Source organism: Schistocerca serialis, chromosome 3, assembly GCF_023864345.2.
Source record: "Schistocerca serialis cubense isolate TAMUIC-IGC-003099 chromosome 3, iqSchSeri2.2, whole genome shotgun sequence".
Taxonomy (NCBI): domain Eukaryota; kingdom Metazoa; phylum Arthropoda; class Insecta; order Orthoptera; family Acrididae; genus Schistocerca; species Schistocerca serialis.
This window is the reverse complement of record NC_064640.1, coordinates 193,137,616-193,157,522: the sequence shown is the minus strand read 5'-3', so window position 1 is coordinate 193,157,522 and position 19,907 is coordinate 193,137,616. Positions and strand designations below refer to the sequence as shown.

At 42.8% G+C, this 19,907-nt stretch overlaps 1 protein-coding gene and 1 non-coding gene across 3 annotated transcripts in view; one reads left to right on the top strand and one right to left on the bottom strand.

Annotated features, from left to right (window-relative positions):
* The window catches only part of LOC126469901 (zinc finger protein rotund-like), a 900,701-nt gene that overhangs the window by 426,814 nt on the left and 453,980 nt on the right, over positions 1-19,907 (top strand). The window lies entirely within an intron of this gene.
* Positions 13,079-13,153, bottom strand: Trnat-ugu (transfer RNA threonine (anticodon UGU)). The gene has a single exon. It is a non-coding gene; the product is annotated as a tRNA-Thr (tRNA).

Below are 19,907 nucleotides of genomic sequence, written 5' to 3'. Positions count from 1 at the left end.
TTTGACATACTAATCATTAGCAGTTCACAGCAACTGCACAAAGTAGTTTTGAGTAACGCCTCCTACATTCTGTATTCGAGAAAAGATAACATTCTCGGTTTCACATTGAATTGTAGCATATGAATGTTGGTTGTTGTCGGCCGGTGTGGCCGAGTGGTTCTAGGCACTTCAGTCTGGAACCGCGAAACGCTACGGTCGAAGGTTCGAATCCTGCCTCCGGCATGGATGTGTGTGCTATCCTTAAGTTAGTTAGGTTTAAGTAGTTCTAAGTTCTAGGGGACTGATAACCTCCGATGTTAAGTCCCATAGTGTTCAGGGCCATTTGAGCCATTTTTGTTGGTTGTTGGTGAGAAGATGGTGTTATGCCTCGGGTAAGAATGAGAAACATCTGCCAGCACGTATCGCAGTTCATCGTTTCGCGATATTGCTGGTCACGTTGGTCGGGATTGTACAGCTGTCATTCTAATATGGAAGCGATGGGAATAAGACGGCCATATGATATCAACGCCCCAGGTGACTGGCGCCAAGTGGACTGACACTCGGCCGTGTAGGATCGTACATCGAGATGACCTGGCTCGAGCCAGGAAACGGGCTTGTTTGCAGCAAGACGAGTACCGCTACGGACGATGCGAGTACATCTGACGTGTGGAGCACCACGACTGGCAGCGCGGCAGCAGAGAGGTGCGGGGAATAGCATCGCGGCGTCTTCTCAGACGACTTTCCTTTCTGCTTACAGCATCACGATGAGGACGAACATTCATTATCATCGTATAGGTCGAGCACATGGTGTGACGGAATTGGGTGCCACTGGGTACACAGAAAGATCACCTGTGCTTCCCATTGCCGCGAAGGTGGACAGAGGGCCGTACATTTTTGATGTGTTACGGCCGGTGGCTGCGTTTTACCTTCGAGGTCTCTGTGGCGTTAGCTTTCAAGAAGATGACCCGACACTGCTCGGTGCTCGTGCTGTCCTGACCGACCTCGGTGCAGACGGTGTTCGATTGTTACCTTGACCAGCATGTTCTCCACATCTGTCACCAACTGAAATGCCTTGTCATGGATTGCCGACATCAGAGGTATTGCTGTGCCAACACTCGCCACCCACTACGATTGATGAACTCCGGCATACTGTTGAAGCAGCATGAAATGACGTACCCGTTTCTGTCATACAAGCTAAGTTCGACTCGATGTCCATTCGGATTAGAGCTGTTACTGCTGAAAGTGATAGTCCTGCGTACTAAATTTTGCACTCTCTATACCCCAAATCACCTACAAATTTGATCATGTTATTGTTATACTTCACTGTCCAATCACACCTGTCAGTAGCTTGAATGACCACCACCTTTTGCAGTGGCACCGCTGCGAGACATGCAGGAGAGGGTCAGTGAGGTTCTGGAAAGTACTGACAGGGATGTGGGGCCGTGCCGACTCCAGTGAGGTGCCCAGCTGCGCTAGGTTTCTCCGTCGAGGATCCACGGCGAGAACAGTCCGATCGAGGTGGTCCCACATATTTTGGACTGGGTTTACGTCTGGAGAGTTTGGTGGCCAGGGGAGTAGGGTAATTTCATCCTGGCGTTCTTCGAACCACACACATACACTGCAAGACACATTGCATTGTCCTGCTAGTAGATGCCATCGTATCGAGGGAAAATAAACTGCATTTAGGGGGTGGACATGATGCCCAAGGATAGATATATACTTACGCTGATCCACTGTGACTCCAGAATGACGAAATTTCCTAGGGAATGCGACGAAAACATTCCCCAGATCGTAACGCTCCCTCTTCCTGCCTAGACCCGTCTGACTATTGTTGCAGGGTGTTTGCTTTCAGACGTTTCACGTCGTACACGTCAACGGCCATCTGTTCGATGGAGCATAAAACGTCATTCATCTGAAAAGGTCACCTATCGCCACCCAGTGGACGTCCAGTTGCGTTACTGGCGTGCATATTCCAGCATTCGTCCCCAATGAACAGCAGTCAGCGTGGGTGCGCGAACCAGGCACCTGCTGCGGAGGCCCATACGCAGCAACATTTGCTGAACGGTACTTGAGCAGACTCTGTTGGTAGCCTCCTTGTTCATCTGGGCGGTACGTTGATCGACAGTTGCGCTTCTATTCACCTGTACGCATCTCTGCAGCCGTCGTTCACCACTGTCATCTATGGACCGTGGTGCACCATAGTTTCCTCTGCGCCGGTTTTGGATAGCACCAATTTTGCCACACACGGTGCATTTTAAACGCGGTTTCACTGCGAACAAATGGTTCAAATGGCTCTAAGCACTATGGGACCTAACTTCTAAGGTCATCAGTCCCCTAGAACTTAGAACTACTTAAACCTAACTAACCTAAGGACATCACACACATCCTTGCCCGAGGCAGGATTCGAACCTGCGACCGTAGTGGTCGCGCGGTTCCCACTGCGAACAGTTTACAAACTTAGTCGTTTCGGTAATGCTTCCACCCGTTGCCTGAAAACCACTGATGCCAGAAAGATAATGATCGTGCCCTTCTGGACGCCACATAAATCGCCCAGTTTCCGTATTACGACAACGGCTGCACTGCTTTCTGCGTTACCCCGACACGCTTTACCCTCCACTGCTAGTGCTGCCACTTGGCTTCTGTGAGTGATTATTGCACGTTGACGTCTAACATAGGCGCTGGTCACGTTAATGTGACTGGACCGTTTCGTAATTCCTCACATTTGTAATTTTAATGGCCAGCAGCATTTTAGTGAAAGACAATACAGTTCCTTGTAAACAGCCTGGCATCAAAGGTTCGATTCCAGATCAGTTCAGTATTCTTTCCAAATAGCTTGCCCTTGGTTCTCATATGCTTTTTAAGGGAAACCAGGACATTTTCAAAGTATTGCACAATATATCTTAGAGAGCTTTATCAGTATTAGGACATGACTAAAATTTTCAGTCATATACACATACTACTCATTTATTCAAACAAAATAGAACAGAAATAAATTATTGAGCATATAACGTAGACTCCACAGAAACATTTCAAATTCTGGACTGAACTTGATGGGAATATTATGATACCATTATGTAGGAAAACAACAAATAGACAAATAGGTTTGAAATCTGCGTGGTCAGAAGAGTAAATAGTTACTGAAATACTTTTTACTTCTTTTAGATAATTTCTTAATTGTTCCATATCAAATGATGTAATTACATTCACAGTCATTAAATTAGTTTCAGTTTGAGAACATGAAAGCTTCTGGAGCAATATCGTTATAATTGTATCAGACGCGCAATTCGACAATCTAAGACAATGGTTGCGCATCACAGTGTAATATTCAGACGTAGCTACTTGACTAGCAAGTCGTTTTTCCATGTCTGTAACTGGCTTCACCAAGATGCAGTTATCAATTTTAAACCTTGGCGATTTAATTGGAACAGAAATTTCATGTCTGTTTGCCTTCGCATGAGCTATAACGTTTGTTCCTCTTCCGTATCTAATTCTAAGTTTCGCGCCAACATTCTCACCCTCTCCGTTATGAACTAAATGTGTTGCAATAATTTACTGTTTACTTTGTACTTTTGTTTTCCAAGAATAGAAAATAATTCACCATGAACGGAACTCGAACCTTGACACTGCTTAATTTTTCTTCAAATTCATACAATAATTAAATTAACGCAAGGGAACTTCGACCATTGTTCTGAAAGAAGGCATCCTGTACAGTCGGCTGATTAGTTTAAATATGAAAATGGAAACGTACGCTTCGTAACACGAAAATGGGAACATTTCGGTGTTCCCAAAGAGTATGTGGCGAGAGCGGGGCAATTTGTTAAAACTAGGGTCCGCCCCGGAAAGTTGTGAGTGGTAATTGTCCTGAGCGAGAAGAGAAAGTGTCATTTGACGAGCGGTGCGCGGGCAGTTAGCAAGGAGCGCCGCAGGTGCAGGTCACGTGGCCGCCTCGAGGTCGCCCCACAGGGACAGCTGCGCCTGCCCGCAAGGTCCTCGTTTTACAACTGGGCGAAAAACTCATTTCGAAATCAGTCAACGCGAAACGCCACACAACACAATACGCTTCGATGACCAAATTCCCCACCGTTGTTCCGTAGGATGAAAATTACCCGCTTGCAACAGCGTCTCACGTGACGTTTTAAACGACTAGAATCAACGCTCCCTACGAATTACTTTACTCCTCACAATGTGTCGACAGTTGTAGATCCTCTGCCAGAATGCAGGGATGCAATCTATCAGCGAAAAGACAGAAATTTGTCGATATTTTCTTGCGAATATTGCGTGAATCATTTGTACGATTAATCGAGATGTTGTGGAACGAGTTATTTTACGTTCACATTACACATTCATATGTAAATATGGTTCCATACTGGCCATTTGCTGGTGTGTTTGTTAATTTGTTACTTATTTTATTTTTAATACAGATATGAATTGTTAATTCCTGCTTACAACCTTTAACACAGTACAAAGAAATAGTTCTTCTACGGAATAGAAGGTTTTGTCAAATTTACCTTAGCTATCTGTTAGACAAATTATGTCAGTAGGTAGTAAGTCATCAAAAATTTTGGTGGCAGTATGGTCCTAAGGACAATGTTGATGCGGAATAATCACTGTCTTTTTTCTTCTGGCATTCTAATGATGTACATAATTTTTTCAATTGTAGTGGGTTATTTGCAACAAACTTAAGGTGGGAATCAATATAATGCCACCAGTAGACTAAATACCCAATCCCTTTGTGGTGGTAAGCTACTATGGGACCAAACTGCTGAGGTCATCGGTCCCTAGCGTTACTCGCTACTTAATCTAACTTAACTAATTTACGCTAAGGATAACACACACACACACATGCCCGAGGGAGGACTCGAACCTCTGACGGGGAGAGCCGCACGAACCGTGGCAAGACGCCTAAGACCGCGCGGCTACCCCGCGCGGCCCCAGTTCCTTAAACAGAAGTATACAAGATGATCCTGGGTGAGCACTACGTATTATTCCTACAACACGTTCCTGAGCAATTCTTTAAGACGAGTTGCCCCTTCACAGCATGGATTACAGAGAATTTGCTGTTTTGCTTCCACCATCTGAAGCCACCTTCATTCCTCACTGAGCATTCCAAATACTATTAGATGTTGCTGCTTCCTTTCTGTATTTTACCGCTTGAGTGGGATGGTTTTCGTCTGCAGAGCGAGTGAACGCTGTTGCTGTTTTCTTTTTCTCAGTATTAAACTAATCTATCGCTATATTTTATTTATTACACTGCTTGTTACGAAACAATCCTTTTTCCTAAAATATTAGGCCGGAAATTTTACTGGTCATCACATGATATTACAACATTTTGTGAGCCATTAAAGACCAAATCATTTCCATGCCTGCGTCTGCCATTACTTAACGGTGTTGGTTCAAATAGAAAAACACATCAAAACAAAGAAAAAACGATACATGGGTTCCAAAAGTTGCCATCGTATAGATGAAAGTAATCATTGTGCAACAGTTCACTTGAAATTGCCGTTAACAATGATACAATCAAACGGAGCAGCTTCATGAATATGCGACTGACTCGATGAAAATTTGAGTAACAGTATGCAATACGTCATACTGGACGGCGATTTTTCAATAGAAACGAACGTAACATACTACGCGTCCCAAGAAACCACAATTTAAATCTCTAACATTCTTCATACATATAAAATATTTGTCAGATAAGGTCGACAAGACTATCAGAATCAGGGTGTATACGACCCGGGACAACAGGGAGATCCGGGAAAAACCCGGGAATTTTTTCATCCGGGAGAAAACCGGGAAAAAGCCGGGAATTTTTTAGAATTCCGGGAATTTTTCATTGTTTTAGTTTTCAGTTAAATTTTTGTAATTTTGACTGGTAAGAATCGATACTCTAACAAAGGATATTAGTGTATGCCGCTACTGCAGAATAATACTTCAACAATAAAACATAAACGAGAGAAAAAACGAAAATAACTTAAATTGAAAAGGAAATGCGCCACATACAAAGACACACAGACTCATGCAAGCGTCTCCCAACAGCAACATGTGTCAAAGGCTTTAGAAAGACTACGCGATGCTCCATAACAACAAATTGCCTCCGATGAGCGTGAAGTCACAACTGTTTACATTTGATTCATTTTAGCAGTTACGAGCGGGCTCGTGCGTATGCGCAGGTGAGTCGCGTTTGAGTAGTAGATTCTCTAGCTTCTGGCTACAGGAATGTGGCTGTTGGCTGTGCAAGCAGTCGCAGCAAGCAGCTAGATGCTACCGGGAAAAGGGGGCGCCAAATTCATGTTCTTGAGGAAAAAATCTTGTTTCACAAAGCGCGTAGCGTCAAGAGCACGTTTGTCTATTCATATGATTTCGAAACGCTTCCCTGTTGGTTTTTGAACATTTTGGAACACATTTTAAGTTGATTTCTGAATGAATCATAACTTGATTTTTGAATGCTTGCATAGTGTATGTGATGTCTCTGTCAGGAGAATCCTCGACGCATCTTGAAATAAACTTTCCGCAGACAAAAGAGGAGGGGGCTATACGAGCTGAGCGGAGTAAAGCCCAACGGATGAATGGGAATCGCTGTCTGATTATGTGGTTGATTGGGTTTTCGAATGATCAGCATTGAATCAATGGATTTCGCCAGTAATTATAACACACTACCAAAATGGAAATAAACGACTGGCAGGAATAACAGGTGAGAAAGATTACGTATTATCTTCTCGGTGTATCCAAGAAGATGAAGTTTTGACAGAAAATTTTTGCTCACATCGCTACACTAGTAAGGACCAGTTGTACAGTCCCCGGCTAGCAGCCGCTTAAGTTATATTCTGGAAGTAACGCGGAAAACGTGTTGTACGAACACGTAATAATGCCTATCCGGAAAATAATCGCGGGATAACTGAACCTGTGATTCTGCCGGGGTTAGTAAAGTTAATCGGCGAACAAATTTTGACAATGGCAGGAATAGCTACAAAATCGGTGATGACAAGATTGTTTGTTAGAACGAGGAAGGAGAAGAAACGGGGAAACGGGGACGTCACACAAATTATGGAAGAATGAGACTATTCCAAATTTATATAAAAATTTCGTAATACCACTTTTCGATCTCATGCTTGAGAAACTGGTGCGTATGAACGAAACGTGAAACTATTTCCTAACATAAAGCTTTTTGCTTGTAGTAGGCCTAATAGGCATTTGATATTGGTACTTCGTGAATTATATTCCGTCGTGTCATGAAAATGACCATTTGTGCCAAAACAGTTTCGTTTATTTGGTGTGTTTTACAAAATTGCTGCAATATTAGAAAGGCCTATTTTGTTTTATCTAGAAGACAGTCACAGAATAGACGTAATCAGATCGAGAAACCACACCAGTCTTCGTTATTATTTGTGTTAACACCTTTTCAGTATTAAATAACGACATTTCGATTTTTCATTTAGCAAAACGTTCGACGAACTTTGATGAGGTAATAGATTCTTTCGCAGAAAGGAAAGCACGCCATGTAAAGTTGTAGCAAGATTAGAGAGCAAAAAATGCTAGGAGCTAAGGATTGAAGAAATGTGTACTTTCTTGCTTGTCTCTTGTCTTTATTGGTTTTATGTATCCTATATTTAATTTTATGTCACACAAAACAGCAAGTTATTAGCTAATAGGCAATAAAGAGTGCAAATTTTCTGAAGAGTTCGTGTTCTCCCGATTACAAATAATCCCATCTGCTATTAATCGCGAGATATTTTTTAAGAGGGGCAGGCTGTCAACCCAGCCGACTGGGAGCAGGAGAGGCACCACAGGGCATTTCAATTTCCACTGTCCTGAAAATAGTTTGATGGCATACATTACAAAATATACACGTTTCAATTCCACAGAGCGAAATACAGTGACGTGTGATAGAAGAATGCTTTATGAATTGGCGTGGCACTGCACGTTGGCACACTTCAGACCAAACAATATGTCTTACATTTCCTCGAACACATATGTTTTATGTTCTAGACTTTTCTGAAAGATGTACGCTACAAGATGAACATATTTTTGAATATTAGATTTTTCTTTTTTTTAATATTGACAAATATCCGTAGATCCGGGGCTGACGCACAGGGCAGTCTGAGTTGTAGTGGGCAGTCTCCACGTGACCCGTGCTTACATTTAGTGATTTTGCCGTTTCCCCTTCGTTTACTCTCACGTCAAATGAAAACAAAACGGATATCTGTGGCCGGGAGCTATCAAGTGAATTAAAATTCATTCACATAATTACGGAAGGCTAAAATATGTCATTAGTTTGAGATTTTATTTTATTTCCACCTTTCTGACAGACAGGCATTAATCGCCTTGCGGAACAATGAAGTTATTTTTGTCAGTTTGCTGAAGAAATTTGGCTTTTATTAACCTTTTCCGCAGAGGCAGTCAATATATTTGAAACGAAATGTTTAATTGCACAGTACTGGCTAGTTTCAACTGTTCGCTGCATTTCTAGTGCCCGTTTTCATCTTCTAGCACGTATGGCATTATGCCATAATAAAGTACCAAACATGATATAATACAGTACTGGTGCTCCAAGAAAATTTACATCCCGAAAACCACATTGAAAAGCCTAATATCATGTCGAGGTCTACTTCATTGGGAATCTGGACATACGAATGTGCACTTTAAGTATGCACTTTAAATGTGCACATTTTAGTATGGTTCACGAAATTCCGATGCTCTTGGAGTATCCTCTGATGTCTTATTTCTTTTATGATATAATGTATGATCTTTCAATGTTTTACACGTATGTACATACAGGCTTCCTACGTCATGATAGCAAGCGCGGTGTCGCCTGTTATCTGCGCTCTCTGGTAACTGCCGAACGAAACTATTTCTAACAGGTCGCGGGAAAACACTGCGAATGGTGGTTTGAAAAGCGTTACTTTCAAAGTAAATATCCTTTTACGTAAGTTGAACTATGTGCGAGAATGTACCATGAATATCTTAATTCACAGAGCGTTTGACTCTCATTTAAAAATCAACTCTTTGATGACGAGCCATTTAGAAGAATTTCAAACCCTGAAGATCATACATTTATGTCATTATTAAAAATTTTACTGCCACATTTGTGTGATATATCTTAAAGTGTAACACGCGCGAGAAAGATCAATATTATATGCGTAAGCTCAGCTTCTCTTGCAGCTTATTAACCTTAGAGACCAATATTATATGCGAAAGCTTTGCTTTTCTTGTAGTAAGACTATGTATATTAATATAACTATTAACTTTTCCTGTTTGTGTGTTCGTGCTACTTAACAGTGATGTTGCTGTTGGCTGACTACATCACCTGTCCTATGCTCTGGATATCAGCCGTCATCGGCTGGTGAGATCACGTGACATAAGCTATAACTGGCTTACAAAAGCGCTTCGCAATCTCGAATTCAATGATTCGGAAAGTAACATGCGGTGTTTGGTGGAATTCCAATGTATGCTTTCGTAATACAAAAATACGCAGCGTGCATGTAGCTGCACATCAAATATATTTCCAAAACGTGTCTTGTTTCCCTGAGTTTCGTTTTCTAAAGTGCCGGGAAATTCTACGCCCGTGTGTAAAACCATAACCATTCAAAGGATTGATAAGGGAAAATATACTGTCACTTAACACGGAAAAAGCGTGTTTTCATCCGGGAGAAAGTGTATTTTTAACCGGGAAATCCGGGAAAAATCCGGGATTTTTTTTTTCCTTGTCCGCCTATACACCCTGAGAATGTTTGCTGACCATGCTGTTGTCCGTAGGAAAGTATCTTCGTTAGAGAAAATGTTCGCTCGATGTAATGATCGGCAGCTCTCTTTAAAATCAAGGTAAGGTCGACGCGCAAGAGAAAGATCCAGATGGTACCCTATAGCATGATTAGCGGGGAACATTTTGAGAATGTCACATCGTTCAAGCACTTGAGAGTTACCCACTGCTGGAAAAAAATGCAACATCCTCAAGTACTGTGTTCAGGGGCATCAAGGTGTATTATATGCCTACTGAGGGGCTATAGTGTTAAGTGATTCATTGACCACTGTCATCGGCGATCACACTGTAGCCGGTAACTGTACTCAGTTTAGTGGTGAACAGTATTTGCAACAGTCATTTTGGGATACAACTCTGCCACACTGACAAGTATGTGCTCCTACATCAGCTTCAGCCATTTGAACAGGCTCGCATAGTGGGATGCAGGAAGCTGGATGGACGTGTCGACGGACTGCTGCATGTGTTGGCCACAATGTGTCGCGGAGTGTCGTTGTTTCAGCAGTGGTCTGTGAAGTAGTACCACACCTGTAGATCAGTTTCTGGGCGTCGTCGTAGTACAGACATACGTCAACATCGATGCATTGTGCGAGCAGCGGTGGCCGACCGGTCATCATCCAGGGACCAAATCCGGGCACATGCTGCACCTGATATGCCATCAGGGACCACTGAGAACCATCTGCCTACAGTATAATTTAAATCACGTGTGCCTCTGGTCAGGCTACCACTGACACCTGGACACCTCCAAGAATGAATCCTGTGGTGTCGTGAAGGTGTCAACTGTAATGCGTAATGTGTAATGTCACTCTTGGACGGAGATAACGGCCTGCGCAGTGTAGCGGACACTGGCTTCTTTACCCTGCAGATATACCAGGTGTGAACTCAAGTTGTAACTGATTGGCCAGCACACCACGAAGCCTGAGATGGGACCTTTGTGACGCGAGCGAATGAATTCTGAATATGCAGCTCACCACTTCTACGCCATGCACGTGTACGTCCATCACTCGCTTACAGATAGAACCTATTCTCATCACTGGAGACAACAGCCATTTTGTCGACAGGAAAGTGATGCTCTTTTTCAGCAAGACAGTGCACATCCACATGCGGCTGCTGCAACGCAACGTGCTCTTAATGGTGTACAGAACTGCCCTGGCCAACAAGATCACCAGATATCTCTCCAACTAAACACGTATTAGTGTCAGTGGTATTGAGAAACAGCTGAAATCGCTAAAATTGAACAAAGCTCCCGGGCCCGATGGAACCCTGTCAGATTCTACACTGAATTTGCAGCTGAATTAGCCCCACTTCTAACTATAATCTGTCGTAGATCCCTCAAACAAAAAACCGAGCTCAGTTCTTGGAAAAAGGCACAGGTCACACCCGACTACAAGAAGGATACCAGAAGTGATACACAAAACTACCGTCCAATATCCTTGATATCGTTTTGTTGTAGAATCTTAGAACATATGCTGAGTTCAAACATAATGAGATATGTTGAACAGAATGACCTCCTCATTGCCAACCAGCATGGATTCAGAAAACATCGATCATGTGAAACCCAACTCGCACTTATCTCACATGACACAAAGAAAGCTTTAGATCGCGGCAGTCAGGTAGATGAAGTATTTCTTGATTTCCGAAAACATCTGACTCAGTACCACACCTAAGCTTATTGTCAAAAGTACAATCATATGGGGGAATCAAGTGAAATTTGTTACTTGATTGAGGACTTCTTCGTAGGGAGGACACAGCATGTTATCTTGGATGGAGAGTCTGGGTCAGATGTAGAAGTAACTTCGGGTGTGCCCTAGGGAAGTTTGTTGGGACCCTTGCTGTTCGCCGGCCAGAGTGGCGGTTCTAGGCGCTTCAGTCTGGAACCGCGCGACCGCTACGGTCGCAGGTTCGAATCATGCCTCGGGCATGGATGTGTGTGATGTCCTTAGGTTAGTTAGGTTTAAGTAGTTCTAAGTTGTAGGGGACTGATGACCGCAGAAGTTAAGTCCCACAGTGCTCAGAGCCATGTGTGAACCTTGCTGTTCGTGTTATATATTAATGACCTTGCAGACAATATTAATAGTAAAATCAGGCTCTTTGCAGATGATACAGTTATTTATAATGAAGTACTACCTGAAAAAAGCTGCATAAATATTCAGTCAGATCTTGAAAAGATCTCAAAGTGCTGCAGAGATTGGCAACATGCTTTCAGTGTTCAGAAACGTAAAATTTTGCACTTCACAAAACGAAAAAACGTAGTATCCTACGACAATAATATTAGTGAGTCACTATTGGAATCGGCCAACTCATACAAATATCTGGGTCTAACGCTTTGTAGGGATATGAAATGGAATGATCACAATAGTTCAGTCGTGAGTAAAGCAGGTGATAGACTTCGTTTTATTGGTAGAATACTGGGGAAGTGCACTCAATCTACAAAGGAGATTGCTTACATATCACGTGTGCAACCAGTTCTACAATACTGCGCAAGTGTGTGGGAGACGTACCAAATGGAACTAACAACGGATACTGAATGTATACACAGAAGGGCAGCACCGGTTTGTTTAATCCATGGGAGACTGCACATAGGTACTGAAGGGACTGAACTAGGAACCTCTTGAAGACAGACGTAAACTATCCCAAGAAAGTCTATTAACGAACTTTCAACAACCGGCTTCAAATGATTACCCTAGGAATACACTACAACCCCCTACGTGTCGCTTACACAGGAATCGTGAGGATAAGAGTAGAATAATTACTTCACGCACAGAAGCATTTAAACAATCATTCCTCCTGCGCTCCATACGTAAATGGAACGGGAAGAAACCTTAATAACTGGTGCAATGGTTCGTACCCTTCGCCATGCACATCACGGTGGTTTGCAGAGTGTAGATGTACTTATAGATGTATGGGACATGATGCGGGAACTTACACGTTGTACAGAGACTGCAAGAACCATTGCCGAATCGCAACAAAGGGAGCAATTGCTTGAGACAATCTGTCGCAGGATGTCATTCGATACGTTTATGATGGTTTGCATGCGAGGATACACGTCTGCGTTGCCGGCAGGGAGTGGTACACTGTGTATTGATGGAACTGTTTAGACAGCCTTTAGTGTGACGTGTGTCGCACTTGGTCTGAATTTGTTATCATGCACTCCTAAAACGATGAACTACGTCTCACAGCGCGTGTCAATAAAATGACATTGCATATGAAGATAGTAACTGTTCTCGAAAGAACAGATACCATTGATGACCGTGCAGCTTCTCTAGAATAAATGATAATTAATAGTAACCCTCAGCTGTCGACAGGTGTTGTTGATATACCTCGATGGGGACAGTGAAAAATGTGTATCCCGACCGGGATTCGAACCCGGGATCTCCTGCTTACATGGCAGACGCTCTATCCATCTGAGCTACCGAGGACACAGATGAATAGCGCGACTGCAGGGGCTGCGCGACTGCGCACAGATTGCCCGAACTCTTACGGGAATCATCACCTTAGTGTCCGGGAGTAATGAGTGGATGGGCGAATATCTATTAGGTACATTACATACGTAGATTGTGGACAGTTGGTAATGTGGGTCTCGCGGGAAGCGTGCAAGGGATAAGTCCCTGCAGCCGCGCTATTCATCTGTGTCCTCGGTGGCTCCGATGGATAGAGCACGTGCCATGCAAGCAGGAAATCCCGGGTTCGAGTCCCGCTCGGGGCACACATTTTCAGCTCTCCCCATAGAGGTATATCAACATCATGTGTCGGCAGCTGAGGGTTTCAATCAATTATCATTTAACATGACTTTGTTCTTCAGGGCATTGCAGTTTTTGCCGGCAGTGTATTATGAAACGATATGAAGGCATGGTAAATCAGTAGCAGAATAGGTAAATGGAAGACTTACGTTTGTTGCAAGGGCTCTGGGAATGCAAGTGCATCTGTAAAGGAGCTAATGAGACAGTTCCCGGAGTGCTGTTCTTACGTTTTGAGTCCTTGTCAAATAAGCACAAATGCGCCCACAGCGAACGAATTCAGAGGCGCGCTTCTACGATCGTAAGGGACCGGTACAGACCATATAAAAGTTTGACAGAGATGCTCTGGGATCTTGAAGGATTGAAAGATAGGCAGTATTGTGAATGTAAACTTCCCCACGCGTAGTGATGACGAAATCTCGGGTTTCCATCCGGGTGCCTGCGTTGAAATTCCGAGACGTTAATATGAATCTCATCTTCTGATGGTGATGAGATTGACACTCACAGAAACGTCGTCGAATTTCAGAGCACCCACATTGATAGAAGGCCGAAAAGAGCTCGTCAAAGTCCATATCGTTTTTTTGTAAACCGTTTTGAGTAGAATTTGAGAACTAGTAGTCAAGGAAGACTGCTTCCACCATCGCGTATTTCGAGTATGAGAGTTACAGACGCTTGAGTCAATCGCGTTTCGTTACTTAATAGACGAATGGAATGGGACAAATAAAAATCACTAATATTGGTGAGAAGTATCTATTACCGTGCGGGGAAGCCGCGTGGTTTAAGGCGCTTTGCCACGGTTCGCGCGGCTTCCGCCGTCGGAGGTTAGAGTCCTCCCTCGGGCATTGGTGTGTGTGCTGTCCTTAGCGTAAGTTTGTTTACGTTAGATTAACTAGTGTCTAAGCCTAGGGACCGATGACCTCAGCTGCTTGGTCCCATAGGAATTTACCACAAATTTCCAAATTTCAGAACAAACTTTTGGCTGGTTGCTGTATTTCCTACTGTATAATGTATTTTTCTATCAATTAAACTGTCTTTTCATGTTAACAGTCGAAGGTAATTCATGATTCAGAGGGCTAATATTTCGTAGTAACGCTATTAATGTTTCCTTCCGTCATATGCAACGAAAGCGAACGTGATTTAAAATTTCCTCTCCAGTCCAGTCCCACATAGAAGTTGAAGTGATGTTAATGCAAAGGAGGTGTTATTTGTATCGACCGTGGTTAAAAATCGTATGGTATACAACAACTAAGAATTCGTATTCGCAGCTGAACTCACGGTATCAAGGTTAGGTTGGTATAGCTGGTATAATCACTAGTGTCTTCCCCTTGTTACCTGCGAGCCTCTCCGCTCTTTGTCCCAATCTTTTCTGACGAGTTGCTTTGTCTAGCGGATAAAGTCTCCCAATGGCATTTTGCCATCGCAAACAGCTTTTTTCACAAGAGTGTCAGCTTTTTTATAGTTTCGTTTGTTTATATGGCCTCTTATACTACAAATCGCGAAATGGTGTCCCTTTATAGACAACCGACATTTATAAGTCACTATCTAGCACACATCGGGTGATTTGAATGTCTCTTCAGGTTTTTAAACAATGTTAATACAGACTTGTCCGTTAATAAATGGTCGGCAGCAAGCTCTGCAGTCACGATAGTAGTGTCATTATTCAGTTTGGATTTGGCTTTTGATGTCGTATTGGGTCTCAGAAAGCACATATTATGCCATCCACGTTTTCTGACTCATATATACTCTAACTTGCAGATACTCTGTCAGCTTTTCACTGACATAAGCTCTTTTTCATGCCTTTTGTAGTAAACAATAGGCTCACTATTACGTCTCAAAGCAGGGAGATCCGCGCAAATCGTGGCAAGGCACCTCAGTTTTTTTTTAAATTATTATTATTTTATTGTACCATTACTAGTTTCGGACCTGAGCACATCGTCAGGTGGTAGCGTCGACTTCTTTGCAAGTTTTGCATTTGTGTCTTCATGAAAAGCCATTTTGTATTATAAGGCAGAAGTTTGATTTTTTTTCTGTCTTACAATATTTAAAGGAGGGCTCTTGATGAAGACACAAACGCAAAACTTGCGAAGAAGTCAACGCTACCATCTGATGATAGGCTCAGGCCCAAAACTAGTAATGGTACAATAAAATAATTTAAAAAACGTTTGGATGGTTGCAGTATTTCCTGCAGTGTAAGTTATGAAAATAGCTGCGGTGTTCGCTAACCAAAACGGATAAAATAAGAACAATACTGAATATACCTTCTCATTGGAAGCAAAAGTAACAATACAAATAACATTTTTTAAATACAGTGTAATCAGATTACCTGTTTCTAAGTACTAGTTACTCAGCTACTGTAATTGTGCCTCCCATTTTTTATGTTTTGGGTTTTACACGCTTGCGCTGCAGGAAGGGCCGCACACGTGTACGCAGGGTGTGCGATGCTGAGGCCTTGACACTATTCGGGTTACGTGGGCCATCGCTTCTCCAGCGAGCTTACACTTTATTGCTGATGCAACTCCGCTGTCAGTCAATATGCTAATGGATGGCTCACCATTCTTACAATCTGTACCTGTCACGGCGCGCACGTCAAAGCCTCTTCATACGTATTCATCCCGCCTGCGGCATTAGCACACCTGAAACCAATTCTCGGCCGAGCTCATCTGCCAGTCTCTTAAACACAAATGGTATTCGCAGCAGGAATACCGACAAATTTGACACATTTCATTGCATAATTGCGATGAAAGTCTCTAAGCATTCTGGTCAAAATTATACGATGGTAGCTGATCCTAAAGTGAGTACTTTGAGATTACGAACTACGGATAAGAAATTAATATTTTACATGAATAGTATTACCCAAAAATAACCAACTGATATAAATATCGAATATCTGATCACTAAGCCAAGTATTGCGCCATCGCACAGTTACAGTATGCCGATTAACTGCGCTTTTATGCACAACGATGAAGTTTTCAAAGAAGCCTCCTAGTATATCCAGATTAGCGAGTAACACATCTCACGCTTCCTTAAAGCTTGGCTAACAGCACATTAATGTCGTGAATTCGTAATTTCTTAATACATACTGTCCCAAACATGTAAGGTTAAAATAATACAGATGGAGACCACCCATAACTGAATAAAAAATGGTTCAAATGGCTCTGAGCACTATGGGACTTAACTTCTAATTCTAGGCCATGGGACTCAACTTCTAATTCTAGGCCATAAAATACGCACGGTTTACTCAAACTATTGTTTTCCATTCGTGGTAGACGGCGCTATAATCGACAAATATCAAGTGTGCCTGTTTTTGCAATTAAGAATTGGCGCATTTTAGTCTACATTTCATTTACGATGTAAATGTAAACCTTTGTATTCCAACGGTTGATATTTAGGTCCATAATTTACTTTATTGTTACAAAAATTGTTGGGCAATGCAATATGATTAGACTTGTCAATGTTTGGTTAGAAACTACGTTTAGCGTGATCCAGGAACAACGACTTGGATGTAATAGTTTTGTGTTCCCATCGGGATGCCTGATTTCGGTGAGTGTCCTTGCTCCTCACCATTGTGGTGCTTGATTTCGGTGAGTATCCATGGCAGGTGCGCCTGTCTCTATCACTTCATGGACATTTTACCTTATTACAGTGGTTGTGGTTTGTATTTCGTTGGTAGACTCTAGCAGCCTGCTTGAGAGTTACGGCGGTTGGATGAGAGCACAAAAATCAGGCACCCTGACGGCGGGGTTCGAGGGCGGCCACCGAAATCAAGCATCTGGAGACGCGCCATAATAAACTCCGCAGGGAACAGAAAACTACGTTACCATACAAGTAGCTTAATTGTCAGACATGACAATGTCTAGCCATATTATCTGTACTGTACAATCACACACGACTCAAGTAACGTTGGAACATCAGTATCGACCGTTAGAGCAGAAAGGTTTACATTTACATCGTAAATGAAACACAAAATGAAATGCATCGCTTCTTAATTGCAAACACAGGCACACTTGATATTTGTCGATTACAGCGCTGCCTACCGCGAATGGAATGGTTTCACTAAACCGCACGTATTTTTTTTCATGGAACCCGAATACGCAATAAAAATGGGGGTGGTTAGGAGCTGGCGAGCTGAAGCAGAGACAGATGTCCCCTTTATTACTATTAAGTTTTCACCTAGGATATTGTTTCGTACGTTGCGTCGTTTTGGAGATATTTAGTTACCTCAGGTTACAACAAACATCATGTATAATAATTGTCTTATATAATGATTCTACATATGTTACTATGCTACATTTTTTGTTATTCTCTCGTGGTTAAGTCAGGAACAACTCTTAGGGGCGTGAGTTTCGTAAGGTTAAATCCATATTTGGTTCTGCTTGCTGTATTTTGATCTTATTAGTTCATATTTGTCGTCCTGGAGTTGTACTTGGTTGGCGTACAGACACCAGGATGCCTGGTTTCGATCACATTTCAGTATTGAACAGTTCTGTTTCACTGTATATAGGAGAAGGGTGTTTTTTGATTATAATGTTGCCAACTGCCGCTGTGTTTTTCGTTCGTTTCTTTTTTGGTAGTGTCTGTATGCAATTTTGTTTGATTGTTATTTGTTGTGTGTCTGAGTGTGTTATTGTGGGTGCTGGGGCCTGCTCCGAAGAGGAAATCGGTTTTTTTTTTGCACTTTTGTGGTGGGAGATTAAGTTATTACTTAACTCGGTTAAGTCCTACATTTCTGTTTGCTATTGTTTTAGTGTCTAACATGATCAGTGAGTTGTTACTTATATTCATTATGTCGTTTACTACGTTCTTGTTCATTTCAGTGGCTCCTGTATGTAAACGTTTTTCTGTAGTGTTAGGAGTTTTCTGTTGTAATTGTTCGTTCTAATAATTTTCATACCATGTTCTGCGTTAGAGCGTACATGCCCAGGCTTTATTAGATGTTCAGCAAACGTAGAAAGACTATTTTCATACTTCCATCATCTTATGTGTACTTCGTATCTAGTTTTGATATTTCTGCTTGTTGTCCCCGGATACAACGATTTGCAGTCTTGGCATTCTAAGCGGTATGTACCAGCTCCTTTCTTTTTCCACTTTGTACAAACTGTAGGGATTGATCGATGAGGCTATACGGAACAAAAAAGGTCTAATGAACTTATTTCCTGAAATGCATGGTTTCCATGCTAGAGACCATTTATTCAATCATACTTTGTCTAATACGCGCTTTACCATGCAGCCACTGTTATAGTATGCATGGTTTCCTCCCAGAGGGTGGTACTGTTCCTCATACGTCATGCCCCAGCGACCTCCCCTGCCATAGTAATTGGTAATTTTGTGTCCGATCCACTTATCTTGCTTACTCACCTCGTAGTTCATGTGATACAGCATTGTACACAATGGTTCCGTATTCGAATCGAGGACTTGCCGACAGCGTGTTTACTTACGGAAACGTGAATAGCAATTGGCGGCGGGCAGCAAGGTTGTATCAGGAGTCCTATCCCCGCTGACAACAACCACAGCATTCAATGTCTGCAACAGTTTTTCGCTGTTTGTCCGAGGCATGGGTTGTTCCAGGAAGCAGGAAATCTTGAAGGGCTTACCCGAAATGATGGGACACCAGGCTTGGAGGAAAATGTGATTAACACTGTGGAAGGCGACCGACGTGTCAGGACCAGGCAGTTGGCCCGCCAGTACAGGGTAAGCCTGACGACCGAGTGGAACATTCTCCATGACAATTGTTACTACCCTTACCACGTACAGCGTGTGCAGGGCTTACTAGCGACAGACATTCCACATTGGGAGCAGTTTTGTCACTGGTTTCCCCACCAGGCATTCCCCAACGATTCTGGGATTTGTGTCAGCCATCCTATTCACAAACGAGGCAATCTTTACGCAGAGTGATACCTTCAACTTTCCTAGCAGTCATCTGTGGGACAGTACGCACAATCCCCTTGGTATGGTGACAGCGATTCATCAACATCGGTGCAGCCGCAATGTGAGGGCTGGGATAATTGGCGACCTATTTTGGGACCAGTCTTCCTTCCACGCCGCCTAACAGGCCGGAACTATCGACGTTTCTTGCGGGTGGCTTTGTGTCCACTGATGGAAGAAATGTCACTGATGTTTCGAAGGGTTATGTGGCTGCTACATGATGGTGCTCCAGCCCATTTCGCCGTTAACGGCGGGACGCATATCAATCGGGTCTTCCCTTGTCGATGGGTAAGACGAGGGGGTACAGCTGCGTGGTCTCCTCGTTCACCGGATCTCAACCCGTGCGGGTTCTGGTTATGGGGGCATCTCAAAAGTATTGTGTATTCAGAGCCCATTCCAGATGTGAAGACACTGGACAGTTCATTAGAGCTTATTTGTTCCATATCCTCTCATCGATCAATCCCTAGAGTTTGTACAAAGTGGGAAAATCACCTTGTATAACGCAGTTATTATGT